At 42.7% G+C, this 16174-nt stretch overlaps 1 protein-coding gene across 3 annotated transcripts in view; it reads left to right on the top strand.

Annotated features, from left to right (window-relative positions):
* Positions 1-16174, top strand: part of LOC138300926 (S-adenosylmethionine synthase) — a 111813-nt gene that overhangs the window by 14233 nt on the left and 81406 nt on the right. The window contains exon 1 of one of the 3 annotated variants that reach the window (XM_069240825.1): positions 15534-15819. The exons of the other annotated variants lie outside the window; for them this stretch is intronic. The gene's annotated coding sequence lies outside the window, so the exon portion shown is untranslated. Of the gene's footprint in view, positions 1-15533; positions 15820-16174 lie in introns of those variants that run through there. 3 annotated transcript variants of the gene reach the window in all.

Below are 16174 nucleotides of genomic sequence, written 5' to 3' on the forward strand. Positions count from 1 at the left end.
GTTATAGGCTACTCACTGTCATTGTACCCCATGATTGCTATACTGTATCATGTAACAAACGTCCCATTGTTGGTCAGGTGACTGACATTTCTGCTGCTAATCCCAGGGTGGCTGTGATATGGTTGAGGGGACCTGGCCTAAGGCTGGTAACTGGTTATGAGATGCTGTGCATGTTATAAGCCAGTGGTTCCCAGGGGTCCGCTTAAGCCTCCTCAGGTGGCCCGTCACTGCTTAGAAAACTAAATAATATCAACAGATTAATAAAGCGTATATAACTAAAGTGGCTAAACGTACAAATGATTTTTTTTAAATGTACTGTAAATTTCAAGGAATTTGAAATTGGGTGCTAAAAATTATATTAGTATCTTCAGATTTATTTGTGGGAGCAGTGCAGGCACATTAAACAGAATATGATCTGGACGATGTGTAGGCTGGGGTCCCTTACTTCCAGTAATGACTCAATGGGGGGGGGGTCCCAAGATTCCAATATTGATTCAATGGGGTTCCCCAGGTTCCAGAAATGATAAAGTGGGGGGTCCACAGAAGTCAAAAGGTTGAGAACCACTGTTACATGCCATTCGATGGGGGTGGACCTACTGTACAAAAGTATCTGCCTTCATGTAATGATGCGCTCTAAATTCTATTTTCAGAAAGCTCACCTTTTTTGTCTTTATATCTTAATGCATCTGCGGAATAAATACCCTATGACTTCTAAAATGACCGACCTTAGTAGTTATAATGTGGCAACTTGATTGTGGCTCGATAGCAATATATTTCAGTCTTGATTGCTTTCACCTTACGCTTTAGAAAATGAAAGAAAATTAAATAATAAAAAAAAGACCCTGGCTGTTTATGGTTCAACTTCTTGCTCAGTTTTTCCAGCAAACCTCAATGTGCCCTGAGCAACCTCATGCTTGTATGCATGCTACGATGTCTACAAAGACCCAGATCTCTATTTTACATGTGTTTGTATGTAAAGGCTAAACCAGGGGCATGGTTGCCGTGGGTGCAGCAATTGCAGTGGCATCAGGGCCCAGAGCCTGGTGGGTCCATTGAACCCTGATAACTGCTGTATTTTACCATGCCGACAGCAGTGAAAGGGGCCATTTTGCTTGTTGCGCCAGGGCCCCTGGCACTCTTGCTACGCTACTGGACTAAACCCTTTCATCAGTATTTCCTGAATCTTTTTTAGGTCGAACATAGCAGCGCGCAAGCTCTGCTTTTCTGACATGTTGGTATCTATGTGGACTTTTAACCACGACCACCTCACGCCCATCACTTTAACTCATTTGTGGGCTTGCCTTTCAATAATCCTTTGTCATCACTGGTAAATGCTTTACATTTGTCCCACCTTGGGGCGGTTTTGTTACCACCTTGAGGACCCTCCCTGGTACATGGATAATTGCACGATTGCCAATACGTTTGACTGCGAGCGAGCTTCTTTTTTCTTTTGTGTCTCTTCTTTGCTCTGACACTCTTGGCGGTCGTGGCAGTTTGAATTGACGTGCTTAGGTCAACTGTTTTACTTTTCATTTTGAATTTGTGTGGCAAGAAAAGTCCAGTTAGGTATTTACAAAGCTAATAGCTCTAACTCGAGCAAACGTGAGACCCATTCAATTGCAAATGCTTGTTTGGATGGTTGCATTTTCACTTCCTCAAAGTGCACTGTTGGACCTCAGCTAACTAGTGGTCTTTTTTAGATGTACTTACCCCGGTGTAAGAAAATTATTTGAAGACTCATTCCAGTAGATGGCATTCCCTGTTGAAAACCGCGCAGTGCGTACGACATAACATATGTTTGGAAAAATCTAAGGGACCCTCCCTTCCAGCCCCTCTCTGCGACCCAAAAGTCACTACATTATGATGCCAGAAGCAGGTGGCATACTTGGGGGCTGGCTCAGAACCTCGAAGCCTATGCCATTTAAGACCACGGTAACCGGACACGGTTGGAGGGGCCACGCTGTAGCGAAATACCTAAAAGGTCAGCGACACACGACCACAGTTCTCGGAACTCCCGCCTCGTTATGAATGAACTATCTTAGGCAGGGCCGCGGGCGGAGCGAGAAAGAAGCTGGAAAAACACTGCAATGGTGGAAGTTGGCGCTCAGGTGCGGTGTTGCTAATTAAGAGCACTCACCTGTCCGTTTAAGATGCAATTGCTCTCAAAATGTACCGTTTAAGCAGATTAGCGATATATCTGCCTCGTAACAGTTTTAAATACGCCGTAGAGGATAAGCTTCTAGGAAGTGTATGCCTGGGGGTGAAAATGCTCCTGCGTGGCAGCGTGTGTGGCACCGACTGAAACGTCATTGTAACGAAACGTGCTAACAGCCACCCTTTCCTTCACAGAGCTGGACGTGTGTAGTACTAAGAGTGCAGGGATTGACGCGTTGGCCTGAATTGCTCGGGGAGCGGAAATAAGATCATGCACCCTCTGACCCTCCGGATGACACTTAGCCCCTCACCAGCCTCCTGTTATTTGTTGCTTCAAGGGGCGGGGAGAAGAAAGCTGGGCGTGCTCGTTAATAATAAAAACCAGTAAACTGCCCTTATAGCCATGTCGACCATCTCTGCCTTCATGACCTGTGAGACGAGGAGTCGCAGCCCCAGCGGATCCTAAGAGGTCAAATCATGGAATAGCTGCTGCTATCCATTGTTACTCACAATTTATGACCCTCGGGATCATAGGGAGGACGACCTAAGGAGAAATGTTCCAGTCTTCTGTATGTTTGACAGACGATATTATTTAGAGCGCCTGCAGTGAGCGGAATCACCTGCCTTGAAACAGACCTGTAGCCTTCTGGGACAAAGGATTTTAGCATACGCACGTGTGCTGGTGCGAAAAGAGCATAACATTAAAGTGCCGCCAGGGCACAGAAAAGGAAGAAACACTCTGCATAGAAAGCAGGGGTAGCGAGAGTATAGGAGCAGCACGAGTACATAAAACTTTCCTAAAGAAGCCCCCCTTTCCCCAGTCGACACTGAAACAACTGTGCGCGCCCCAGCTTGAGCAATAACGAGGGCAGATTTCCACACAACAATATTGAGCCCTTGGAATAGAACATCGTGTTCCCGGGACACAATTGTAAATATGCGGAATGGAGAACCAGACAACAGGCCACTACTGGTCGACCTTGCACTTAGATGCTTCTGCTATAGTTGTAATTTCATTTCCTGCCTCTTTCTTTTTGTCACCACACTTCCTGTCTCTTTAATTCACTCTTGCATGTTCTTTTTTCATCCCTGCTTCCTCCTTCTGTTTTTCCATCTTTTGTTTCATCTTGATTTACACATTTGGCGTTTTTTCTCTCTTGCTCTAGATCAAAGTTGGATGAGGACAAATATGTCCTAACCCGCCAAAATAGGCGCCCAGGGTTCCCGCCTGCCTTGCTAGGAGTAGGAGTCAACCGTGGTTTCAGATGAAGTATCGCAACTTCCCCTTGACTTTAGCTTGTACAGCTTATACCGCCAAACTGTGGCTTCCCTAACTCCAGACTCTGCATAGGAATTACTTCTGCAAAAGCAGACGTTTTGGGAAGGGGTTGGTAGAAAGCCCCAACTGCTTGACTTGGAAAGAGGAAAAAGGAACGTTAGTCAGTAATTACTATTTGGGTTGTAGGATTGTATAAATTTACTGGAGAATAGTAGTTGATGCACTCTCAGCAGTAGTGGAGGAAATGATCCTCCTGGCACCGCAGTACATATTTGTAGGTATACCAAACGGCGCAAACTTGACTAGGGCTAGATTCACCCTTTTTCCCTTGGTCTCATGCTTGCAGAGATGGACGTATCTAAGTGGCGCATGGGTATGGACAAATGCACATAGGCTGAGAGGGTCACTTATGAAAACAGGGGGCGCTCAAAAATGCAGACAAGACAGACCGACAGTGGTTTGGAAAAGACAGAAGACGGAGAATTTGTTCAGCAAGCTCCCCTGAATGGTTGAGGGTAGATGCACAGAGGAGTGATTAGGACGGGGCCTGGGAGATAAATTAAATCCCAAAGTGTCTGAGCGCACGGCCCCATTGTTAAATGCACATTTCTTTGGACTTGTCCAGCTTCCGATATTTGAAAAGAAGCATACTTTGTGATGATGATATTTTGAATGATTTGTTAAATATATTTATTTTGTGGGGGGGGGGGACAATTGTTTTATCTTAACAAATAAATAAATAAAAAAACTTGAAAAATGATTGAACCACACAAACCGCCATAACTTTGTTTGCACCACAGTTACAGCTATCCAACACGTGTCGCAGCCTGTGTCACCCATTAGCTACTATCCCGCGTGTCCAGGAATGCCTGGTCCCAGGTCGTGTTGTGATCACTTTCGATAACGATACATTCTCAAACACTGCTGTGACACAGTGCCTTATTACCTGGCCTTATCTTCCACATTTCACTACTAAGAAACTTTTCTATTCAAAAAGACTTTCAGAATCTTAAGTCGAGACAAAAACCTCCTTAAATCTTTTTCACATTATTTGTTGCCAAATTATATGTACCAGTATTAGAAATGCCAGATAATGTTAATGATATTCTGATTTTATATAATAAGGTTTTCCAGAAATTCTGCTATTGTGAGGGTTGCGGGGCTGTAGCAGTCATACAGTATATAATAGTCCTTGCGCAGAGTATCAGGAAGCTGCATATTTGAAATGTAATAAAAACGATGGAAAAAAGAACAGAACACCGACATGCCTCAACAACACCAACTACAGTATTGTGTGTTGAGTCACCGAATTATGTGAGAGAAACGAGATGCCAGGAGGAGGAAGCAGATGACAAGCTTCATATAACCCGAAAAACCACACGGAATGCTGGCAAAATGTTTGTTTACATTTTTTTTTTTTTTTTTTTTTTTAAAGACTACAATGGAAATAGGTCTACTAGGAATCAAATTCAACACAAAGTAAATTTCCCTGCAGAACACAGCAAATAATGAAGCTCTACATATTTGATGCCCGAAGCCTAGAAAAGGTAAGAGGCTTCACGGTGTAACGAGTACGGAGGGAAAATATTACTTGGTCTTGATCATTTCTGGTACTTCCATTACGCCAAATGAGACACGGTGTTCAAACAGTTCTGAAAACGTCTGTCAAGGAGGACATGAGTTCTGTGTTCTCATTTTGGGGTTAGCCCTTAGATCTGTTGCTAACTAAAGTGCTCAATAAAACGTGAATTGAGTTGCTACCTTTTAAGTAAATAACCAAAAGTACATATAAAGTGTGTGTGTGTGTGTATATGTATACATATATATCAATTAAAAAAAAAAAAGTTAAACCTCTGCTATAGTTATGAAGATTTTACTTCATTCTTTCTATGCAAACCAAACTTAAAATACACAAACATTACAAATTCTAAACTTATAATGATACCTTACATTTACAATTTGTGTGCCACCTTTGAATTCATATAACCTTATTTATACTTCAACTACAAACCAAAATTAAACTACACAAAAATTTAAATTTGTAAACTTAAACCTTTTAATATATGGATCTCCTTCGAGTTCATATAACTTGTGCACCTTCATGCACAGTGTATTCAGCTCAGTAGCTACCCTACAATTTTCATAACTCTCCCCTCCTCCATGCACTGCTTATATCCTTTTATATTATAACACTTATACAATCTAAAATAATATTTACAACATTAGCTGTGACATTGCAAATCATTTCTTTTCTGAGAACACATTGCATGGTAGAGTCGCAAGCTTTAGTTATTGTAGTGTAGCTACCAAGTTGAATACATTGTGTATGGGGGCACGTAGAACACAGTTAAAGTGCACATAAAACAAAATGGCTGCCTTTAACTTTTGCAAAGGCAGTCAGCCAACCGCGTAATGGATTGTAATTGCTATATAACGCAGTACTTTTCTGAAATTTTGTGAAACTACAGACATCACCAAGTGAAAATAACTTACAACTTTAAAAAACCCTGCTTGTCTGCAGTACCTAAAAGGGTCACCTGCGCACCATAATGCGTAATCCTGCCAAACTTCATGCAAATCTGTTTTGCCATTTCACACTACACAAGATAAAATAGTCTATGGAAAATCCATTGGTGGAAAAAAAAGTTTTTGGAAACCCCCTTTTATCTTTGCACCTCTTAACCAATCACCGCAAACCATTTCCTCTTCTGCCAATGTAGCTAAAGCTATGTCTGGAAAGGTTTGTGGAGATTTATCAAATGGGAAAAAAGTTATTAGCAATCAAAACTCCAAGGAATTCCTACACCTGTGAATCATAACTGTAACTACATAGTGGCTACTGCACGTGAGTGACTAAATGAGTTGTATATTTTGGCCTCCCTGTAAATAGTGCTCAGTTGTGCTAATTAGTGTGAGCATGGTACGTCTTAATAAGAGCAATCAGTGAAAAAAGGACTTCCCTCAAAACAAAGCATAGAAGGTTGTGGAAGTGGAACTGAATAAAATGAGAATTAGAAACTACACTACCTCCGAATAAATGCCACAACCTGCAAACAGTAATTTGGAAACAATAAGGAGAACATTTCTTTGTCACGTTTTTATTTTATATGTAAAATAATGTCAAGTAAGTAAACCATATTTGTTCCAGTCAATAAAATCGTTTAAAATCATACAAACACATTAGGTAATTTTGTTGACATAGACTGTAACTTCCCTATAAAATGTAAAGCCCTTGTGCAGATCTACTCAATAAAAACTAAAGGGAAATTGCATACAGGCCTTGTCAGCATTCCAGTTTGCTTCTACAGGGCGACGTAAAATACACAACACTTGTGGAAAATATTTTCTGAAAAGTTATTCCCTCTAGATGATACTTTTCCGGGGTAAAATAGCACATTTTATTTGTTAATGAGCTAGATATAAAAACGACATTATTCAAATTGCATAAAACATAAATATATATGAATGCCTAACAGAACAGCCTTTATACAAGTGATAAAAAGATTAATCCTAAACATTCAACTAATTAATGTATAGGCCCTTTCGAAAAGTGATTAAAAATACTTATTAAAACAAGTCAGTAAGTTTCCTAAGGATCTGGAAATAAGTAGATGTGCTATGGTTTAATAGTCACATTTTACATAATCTCCTGATTAATAATGTATACCTTCTATTGTAACCAGACTTTGTGCCATTAATTCTGGTCGTGAAAATGTGGGTACCCACAATACGTTGTTAATACTTATTCCTGAAATGCCACTAGTCACTTTCAATTACTTGTAGTATGACACACAGAACCTGAACCAATTTGCAGTTGTCAATGCAGACTTATCAACTATCTACCCACAAAGGACACTTTAAAGCTTTTCTAGCCACACCAAAATAATCCCACTTTTTGATAACTCACTGAGTGCAGTTGACTGTTTGCATTTGTCTAGCTGTCAGACTGCCGAATCCAGATATTTGTTCAGCTGGCAAATAAGGTGGCATGCTGATTTGATTGTTCGTGCCCCAAATCTGAGAAAGCAAGAGCATAGCACATTTCTGCACAGATTGAGTTGGTAGAGGCATGAGCATATTATGTGTTCCAATAACTTGTTCTAATAGCTACATCCTCTGCAGCATTTGCGCTTCAAAGACGTCATCGTGCCTTGACCATATTTCAGCGATGCCCCGGGGGGAACAATAGAAATCTCAACCTCATTCATTGGTCTTTGGTTTCATGTTTCAGGTCCAATCCCATGTAACACTGGGCAGCTACTGAAGAACAAAATGGTATGAGTAGGGCCCCCATTGAATGATTACTGAGTGCATAGATGTTTGTTCAGGATGACATTACCGCCCTTTTTTGGTCAAGATTTTCAAGGCACTGCAGCAAGTTTCATTTTGCCATGCTTCATTAGATCAATATTATTTGCTGATTGGTAAAAAAAAAAAACATACAGGGAGTGTGATTTTTCATTTTCTCTTATTTCCTGCTATTTTTAAATTCAGAATTTAATTTTACCCCATTCTGGGGTGAGCCATAAGTGAGTGCCTGAATCAGTTTTGCTCTAAAGAGATCTAATTTCAAGGAGCCAGTTGTGGTTGATTGTGCAGATTATGGTACAGTTTCTTCAGATTGAGTTGTAAATGATTGATTAGCTCTGCATCTGATTGCTGCTAATTGAACTTTGTGGCTTAGTTTCTCATTGTGCCACATACCCAGGCACTGATGTGCATTACACTGATCCACCTTTTTCTCCACCAATTCTCCAGACCTCTTAACAGTTTTTTTTTTTTTTCCCATGTTGTATTCTCTTTTTTTAGGTTGAATGCAAACGCTTTGACCTGTTGTAAGTATTGTAGACGTTTAATCACACCCACCTCACACACCTTCTTTGTGGGCTTGCCTTTCAAAAATCCCTTGACGTCATCTGTAATTGCTTTGTTTGTCCCGCCTTGGGGCACTTTTGTTACCACCTTGCAGACTGACCCTGTTACATGGATAATTGCATGATGGCCGATATATTTAAGTGCAGGTGCACAATTTTTTTTTTTTTTCTCTTTTGTCTCTTCTCCTTTGTGCTCCATAGCAGCCATGGCGGTCACAGCAACACCAGCACAAACTCCATCAACTGTATTGGAGCGCTGGTCACATTGTTAACACTGTTAACTAATGAGTCATTTTTTTTTTTTTTTTGTCTCTCTCCTTCACGTTTCATAGGTTTTCCCCAAAACATCTATAATTGATAAATGCTTTATTACAAAACAGAGAAATCCCCAACACTGCTCTCCCGGCACAGCAGAAGAGCTAATATTCCAATACTCACTGCACTCAGGGAAAAGTTGCCCCATAGTGCTTTGCAAGCACTCTTTTCCAAAACATTTTTGCACATAACTCAGCCTGTGGTGGTCCTAGGACAGTGGGACCACCACCAAAACATTCAGCATTGCACACTCTTTCCGTTTGGATCTCTGGGTCCCCACACTAGGATAGTGGGGACCACAAAATAATAACCCTTCTCACCATTCAATCCCTTTTTAAGCTGTTTTATGGCTGGAACTTTTGTTTTTACAGCTTGGAGTAGTATATAAGGGCCTTAGTATTTGCAGTAGGCCGGCTAAAGCTGAAAATGTGTAAGGCACTATGGGTCTCATTACGACTTCGGCGGTCCTTTTACAGGACCGCCAAAGCCGTTGCAGGCAAAAGACTGCCAGTACTCGAGGTCTTTTGCCTGCCATATTAGGAGTTGTCCGCTGGCCCAATGGAAAACTCACCACAATATTGACGCAGGCTCATAATTGAGCCGGTGGCAGTGTTGTGGTGCTTCGGGTGCAACAGCACCCATCGCGCATTTTACTGCCCGTAATTCGAGCAGTGAAATGCACGAGGGGTCTGTGCATGGGGGGGCCCCTGCACTGCCCATGCCAAGTGCATGGACAGTGTAGGCTCCCGACTCCCCCATTCTACCAGCCTTTCCATGGCAGTTAACCGCCATGGAAGGGCTGATGGATGGGGACTCATAATCCACAGGGCAGCACTGCGTGCAGTGCTGCTCTGGCGGATCACAATCACCGGGAACAGCAGGCTGGAGGTGTCTGCAGCTGGACTGTGGTGGCTCCGCCAGGTTCATAATGGGGTGGCCCAACGACCCTGTCTGCAGCGGTCTGACAGCCATAGCAAGGCTGGCGGTCTTAAGACTGCCAGCCTCGTAATGAGGCCCATAGTCCTCTAGGTTGCTAAATATATGGTTGCACTACATTACTTGGCACCCTTCTGTCTTCATGTGGTTATGTCCTCTAGCGGCTAATTATATGGTTACATGACCATGTTTCTTACAAATTACATTTTTTTATTGTGGTGTCCTCCAGGGGCTGTTCTGAGCATTAACGTCAACATACTATAATATTTGCCACACTTGGTCATCCCATAATGCTCTGCAGGGCGTTCGTTTACAAAACATATTTGCCCATAACTCAGCCTGTGGTGGTCCTAGGACAGTGGGACCACCTCCAAAACATTTACCACAACATGCTCCGTCTAGATCTCTGGGTCCCCTCCCTAGGTTAGTGGGGACCCTCAAAATAATAACCCATTCCTCCATGCAGTGTCTTTTTAATCTCTCTCATGGGTGGAATTTTTGTTTTACAGCGGAGACTAGTTTGTATTTTAAGGGTCTTGTTTGCAATATCACTGCAGTAGGCTTACTAGCCCAAAAAATGTGTAATGCAGTACACCCTCTAGGGACTAAATATATGGTTATGCTGCAATACTTTCAGTCATTTTTTTCATGTGGTTATGCCCTCTAGGGGCTAACTATATAGTAACGTGACCATGTTTCCTACAAATGCTATTTTAAATGTGGCATCCTGTAGGGGCTGTTCTGAGCATTACAGACTAATGTCAAGCATTTTTTTTCCTGTTAAAGGTTTTTATTGGGTTTGTATGACATTAAAAAAACATATGCTAATCTCTCCTTTTTGCAATTATGACCATGATTCAGGCCGACTTAACATCCTCATTACAATATGACTGTTTGAACACTCTTGATATGTTTGGGTGACCCTTCTAGTTTATTTCTCTCATTACTACTCCTTGGCTGTCTTGTGTTGGAATTTGTGTTAGCCAGCCATCAACTCTCATGGTGGGTGGTGAAAGTGGTATTCTATTGCAATTAGCATGACAGATTTAAATAAGAATGCTAAATGGCAACATTCTCATTTTTGGCTGCAGATAGAGAAGAATGTAAATGTTTTAGTTACATGCAGGCCACTGGAATTGTGTGGCAGGAAAAGACCAAATTATGAAACAAGGTGGACCAATTTATGTGGCAAGAAAAGTCCAGTTATGAATTTACACCGCCAATAGCTCTAACTCAAGCAAATGTGAAACCCACTGCATTTTTAGGTTCAGTGTAAGATCATTCTAGTTATTGAACAATGCAGGAAAACCAGAGAGCTATTTGAAGTTAATTTCAATAGTTTTTTTTTTTTTGGTGCATAGCTTCCTCAAAAATGAAAATAAAATGCAATCCATAAAGATAAACTTGCCACCCCCTTCCATGATATCAGTGACACCCATCCACTTCGATCATCTAAACATAAAGCGAACAGTTTTTCATCTATAAATCCTGTTCCTAACAGATCTTTGGCAATGTGCAGACATAGCTTTTAACCCCTTGGGTGCCGAGGATGAGGTTGTTACGTCTGGTGGCATGGCGCTCAGGCGCCACGGACGTAACCACCTCATCCTGTACCCGGGCCACGATGGAAGTGCTAGCGCTCCTCTGTGGGCCTCCCACCCATGGGCAGGGATGGAAGGGGAGTCCTAGACACATCTGAAAACTAAACATCTGGGTGACTCCAGGGTGGTGTGCTTCACATGCACCCGCACCATTTTCTTACCCACAATTCCCTGCAAACCTCCAACTTTGCTGGAAATCACACATTTTTTCCACATTTTTGTGATGGAACCTTCCGGAATCTGCAGGAATCCACAAAATTCCTACCACCCAGCATTGTCTCATCTATGCCAATAAAAATTCTGCCCCACTTGTCAGCCTAAAAATGTTTTTTGCAAACTGCCCTTTTGGACCCGCTTTGGTTCCCTCTCAATTTCGACCTGTTTTTGTCTCTTCCCGGTCACAGGCACTTGGCCCACCTACTCAAGTGAGGTATTGTTTTTACCGGGAGACTGAGGGGGAACGTTGGGTGGTAGGAAATTTGTCCTGGTGCGGTGATCCCACACAGAAATGTTGTAGTGTTTTGTTTTTTTAGCTAAATTTGAGGTTTGCTAAGGATTCTGGGTAAGTAAACACTGGGGGGTCCACGCAAGTCACAACTCCCTGGACTCCCTCAGGTGTCTAGTTTCAGAAATGTCTGGGTTTGGTAGGTTTCCCTGTATGGCTGCTGAGCCCAGGACCAAAAACACAGGTGCCCCCCCCCCCCTGCAAAAACAGGTAGTTTTGTATTAAATAATTGTGATGTGTCCAGATAGTGTTTTGGGGCATTTCCTTTCGCGGGCACTAGGCCTACCCACACAAGGGAGGTACCATTTTTATCGGGAGACTTGGGAACGCTGGGGGGAAGGAAATTTGTGGCTCCTTTCAGATTCCAGAACTTTCTGTCACCAAAATGTGAGGAAAAGGTTTTTTTTTTGGGGGGGGGGCAAATTGTGAGGTTTGCACGGGATTCTGGGTAACAGAACCTGGTGAGAGCCCCACAAGTCACCCCATCCTGGATTCCCTTGGTGTCTAGTTTAAAAAAATGCACAGGTTTGGTAGGTTTCCCTAGGTGCCTGCTGAACTAGAGGCAAAAAGGAGGCAAATTTAGCGTGGGTAGGTTATGTGGACAAAAAGTCATGAGGGCCTAAGCGCGAACTTCCCCAAATAGCCAAAAAACAGGCCTGGCACCTGAGGGGGAAAAGGTCTAGCAGGGAAGGGGTTAATACACAGGGGGTTCTATTTACAAAACCTACAGCAAGCCTGTTGGTGTGTGATTCGGTGTTATGCTGGTTGGAAAAACACCTTCCTCTGGACTAACCTCGTATTAACAATTTAATTATGGAGGGGAGACAAGGAGACAGTTATCAATACTTTCCCCTATAATTGGGTCAAATTTATTTCCTGGGTTGTTGGTTTCCTCTTCCAAGTACGGTTAAGCGTCTGTACTGAAGACTGTATGTTGGACCTTAATAAATAGTTCTGACAAAGAGATATACCCCCCCAAAAAAACAGAATCCATGGTCATAGTTGTAACATTATTTTATGCTTGAGATCATCTTGGCACCCGTATACCAACCCTGACTGTCCCCACTGGCTACCAAAAAGCGAACAGTAAGCCATCTTTATTGAAACAGTGCATCACTTGAGGCCATTTGATACTATAGGGAAACCGCCTATTTGTGCAAAAGAATCAGCATGGTTATCTCCTGCTCTGCAACTCTAGCGAGGCCTAGTCAGCACTTCGTTCCCTCCCATGAAGAATGCTCCTATCAGGCCATTGCTTGTCTTCAGTCTCCAGTTAGTGCTGCACTATATGAGAGAGGAAGACGGGGTGTGTGTGTTTTTTTTTTTTTTTTTTTTTTTTTTTTTTTCTCTCTCTCTCTCTCTCTCTCTCTCTCTTTTTCTGCCTCATGGTAGCTAATTTAACTTGCAGTCTAGGCCCTCAGACGTTGTGATATTTCTTTTATTTTCTACTTGTAAGCAATGCAACCTGCAGCACATAACGAATTAAGTGCCAGATGTAGCAAAGGTTTTTACCCATTCTGTGTCTATGGGAAAATGTGTTTGTACATATGGCCCTAAGTCAATTTTAAGCTGATTGCTATGAGACCTATACCGACGGACTCTACCTCCCATCCTCCTTCTCCCAACACTAAAACCACGTTAATGCTTTTAGCCAATGCTTTTAGCCACCACACCCTGTCCGTAACCTGCTTCTAGTCTCTACCATTGAGAGAAGTGAGGGGACCGTATACCGTGTAGAGATCTACAGCCCAGGACTAAGCTACATTTCAGTGACGTACCCCAGACTACTTCTTGAAAACCATTGTCTTCATTTTTAGAGGCCGACTATATATACCATTTTATGGGTGAAACTATTTTAAAGGGCAATGGATGTGGTGTCTCTGATTCCCACCCGCATCGGCGTCAAAGCGCAATTAGCCTATAAGAAATGTACGTGGCAGTGGCAATGAAATTCTCGATTTCTGAAAACTACTTCTGCTGGATAGTGTGTGTGCCCACTTTTTCTTTTATGGTGGTGTCGATTACACAAAGGAAAATCACTGAAATGTGCAGGCCTTGCTTGGTTTCAGTGCTGTTTCCAATTAACTGGTGGATGGAGTGTAACATTTGGGTACGGGTGGCGTAAGTTCTGGTATCAGCTGGAATGAATTAGGGTTCATTTGAGTGCAGCAAGTATCGTGGGGGACTACGAGAAGAATGTCTACTATCTTTGCCCCTGAAAGGGATAAGGAGTTTCATCACATACGGAATCTGACCCAACCCTTCTAGCTTTCAAAGGCACATTTCTATACCTTGCACTGCTATTAGTTGTTAAAAGCATATTTGCACTGGTCTGGCAAGACTCTATTTCAGTGTGATTGACACTTGTTCATTGTTGATGCATTTTCCTTTACCTGTTGTGAGAAGAGTTTCTGCTCTGTTACTTTTGTGTTTGCTCTGACGCTGCTAGTGCACACCTGATCTGTGTGAGAAGTGACCTTGAGCCAGAGGTGACCTTGAGGCAGCGGTGTACCGAAGGCCCATACAGTCCCTGTGCTATAACTGACTGCGCATACTGTCAAGACTAGCGTAAGAAAGCGGTACCCATGTTGTGCCTGGTTTGTCTGTGCCATTGAACCTAAGAAAAACTTTTAACAATGGTATGGTGTGAGCATTTATATAGCGCTTTTACCCCGGATCAGGTGATCAAGCATATGTGGACTGGATAGGAAAAAAATTGTAATTGGTATTGGCCCTCCGCTCCTCCCTTACCACACCCCCAAGCACCACGGGATTGTTTGTCACAGCACCCCCATTTCTTAAGCAAGGTAGTCACTTAAAATTCCCATACTGCTCACAGGGAGTCCAGTGTTGCTGATAGTCATGCACATTTGCTACATTTGTATCATGCTTTTATGCCCGGTCATGGTTTTTGCAACGTTCTTGTATGACAATGTATTGCGCAACTCTGTGTTAGTGGCGGGTGTCATGATCAGTTATTAATACCATGTCTAATTGAACAGGAGTGTGAGCAGCACAAGTGAATACAATTATTGATGGAAGTCGAATAAGGAGAAAATACCAAAAGAAATACGAGGTGGGGAAAAATCATGTGTGTTGTCCAACAAAAAAGATCGCGAACCATATGATTTAGAACGGTGTTCTGCGGGTAGGCCAAAAGATTGTGCGGAGACATTTTTGATCTGATCTCAAAATGTCTGTTCCGTTCTAGAAAAACGCCTAGCTTGTGCAGCATTGGCCAGTTTTATTGTCAAGTTTCCTTTCAATGCGACTGCAAATGGGTGAAGTCATGTTTTGTTTCGGTGAGCTGTTGGACTCGGTCCGGTGTCCAAGAGAGGCTATTTTTGGGTTACACGGGCATCCAGGATTGTAAGTAACTGTGTCGCCTAGAAAACCCTGGCAAAGCTCTAAGTACCCACCTGTCAACTCGATCTCAACAGTCCCCGGCGCACGTGCTAACTTGTCCTTGAAAAACCAGGGACACGCTGTGGTACGAAGGTTTGCTAATGAACGACTTGTCAATTAAATGTCATTCTACAGTTCAGGGCAAGCAGTGTGTGTACCTATTGATAAGAGTCCAGGCAGAGGGTAGCTTGGCCCTGCAATTGGTTGGTTTTTGAATAAATAACAATGCTTGTATTTTGGCCCTTGAAAACTTGCTGTTCTTACGCCCAAAAGAAATGTATAGAAACTTGAGACGCGTGAGGGCGCACAAGGGCTGCTTTGCTTGTGAATTCAGGGTAGCGAATCTGAGATGAGAGGAACTAGTGGGTAGTCGGGAAATAACGTTGGGGGGGAGTGGGCGGGGGGGGGGGGGTTGGGTTAGAGGGGTTTAGAGGCAGAACTAGGCCAGAGCAGGAGGCAGACACTGCTGTGCTCGTAGTTTCTAGCAAAGCCCAGTGGGGTGGTAACAGACACCGGTAAACGTGTAGGCATCTGTGAAAGTCCTATAAAACTCTAGGTGTACTGTGCTGCCGTTCTGGAGGTGGATAGGATTATAGTGTAAATGTTACGGGAAAGCTTGTCTTGCCTTTGGAATGCTGCAGAAGTAATCTCGAGTGGCTTGACGGGGTCAACTACCACTTCTGACACGTTTGCACGTAATTCGTTTTTTTGTGCAACTCTGTCTGGTGCAAAGTCCATCAGCACCACAAGGTAGGTGATCGACTGTTGCAAACGTGCAATGGAATAACGTCAACAAATTACAAATGAGTTTTGCATTTCTATAGCCGACTGTTAATGACTTGGTTGCCAGGGTCTTGGCTGCGTGTCCCTCTTCTCTAACTTTAGTTAGATTGCTCTTGTCTTATATTTATTTGACTTGCCTTTTTCCAAAACTCCTCTGTTACGTTTCTTTCCCCAGTCTCTTACCCAGTGGCACCCTTTAACCACCTGTCTCTCACGCCGGGTCTGACTTCATTTTCTTCTCATTCCTATAATTACTTAACTTTTTTTGGGTGTTTTCCATTTATTAGTAGCACGTGAAAACATCGTTGTGAAAAACATGTTT

Source organism: Pleurodeles waltl, chromosome 6, assembly GCF_031143425.1.
Source record: "Pleurodeles waltl isolate 20211129_DDA chromosome 6, aPleWal1.hap1.20221129, whole genome shotgun sequence".
NCBI classification, from domain to species: domain Eukaryota; kingdom Metazoa; phylum Chordata; class Amphibia; order Caudata; family Salamandridae; genus Pleurodeles; species Pleurodeles waltl.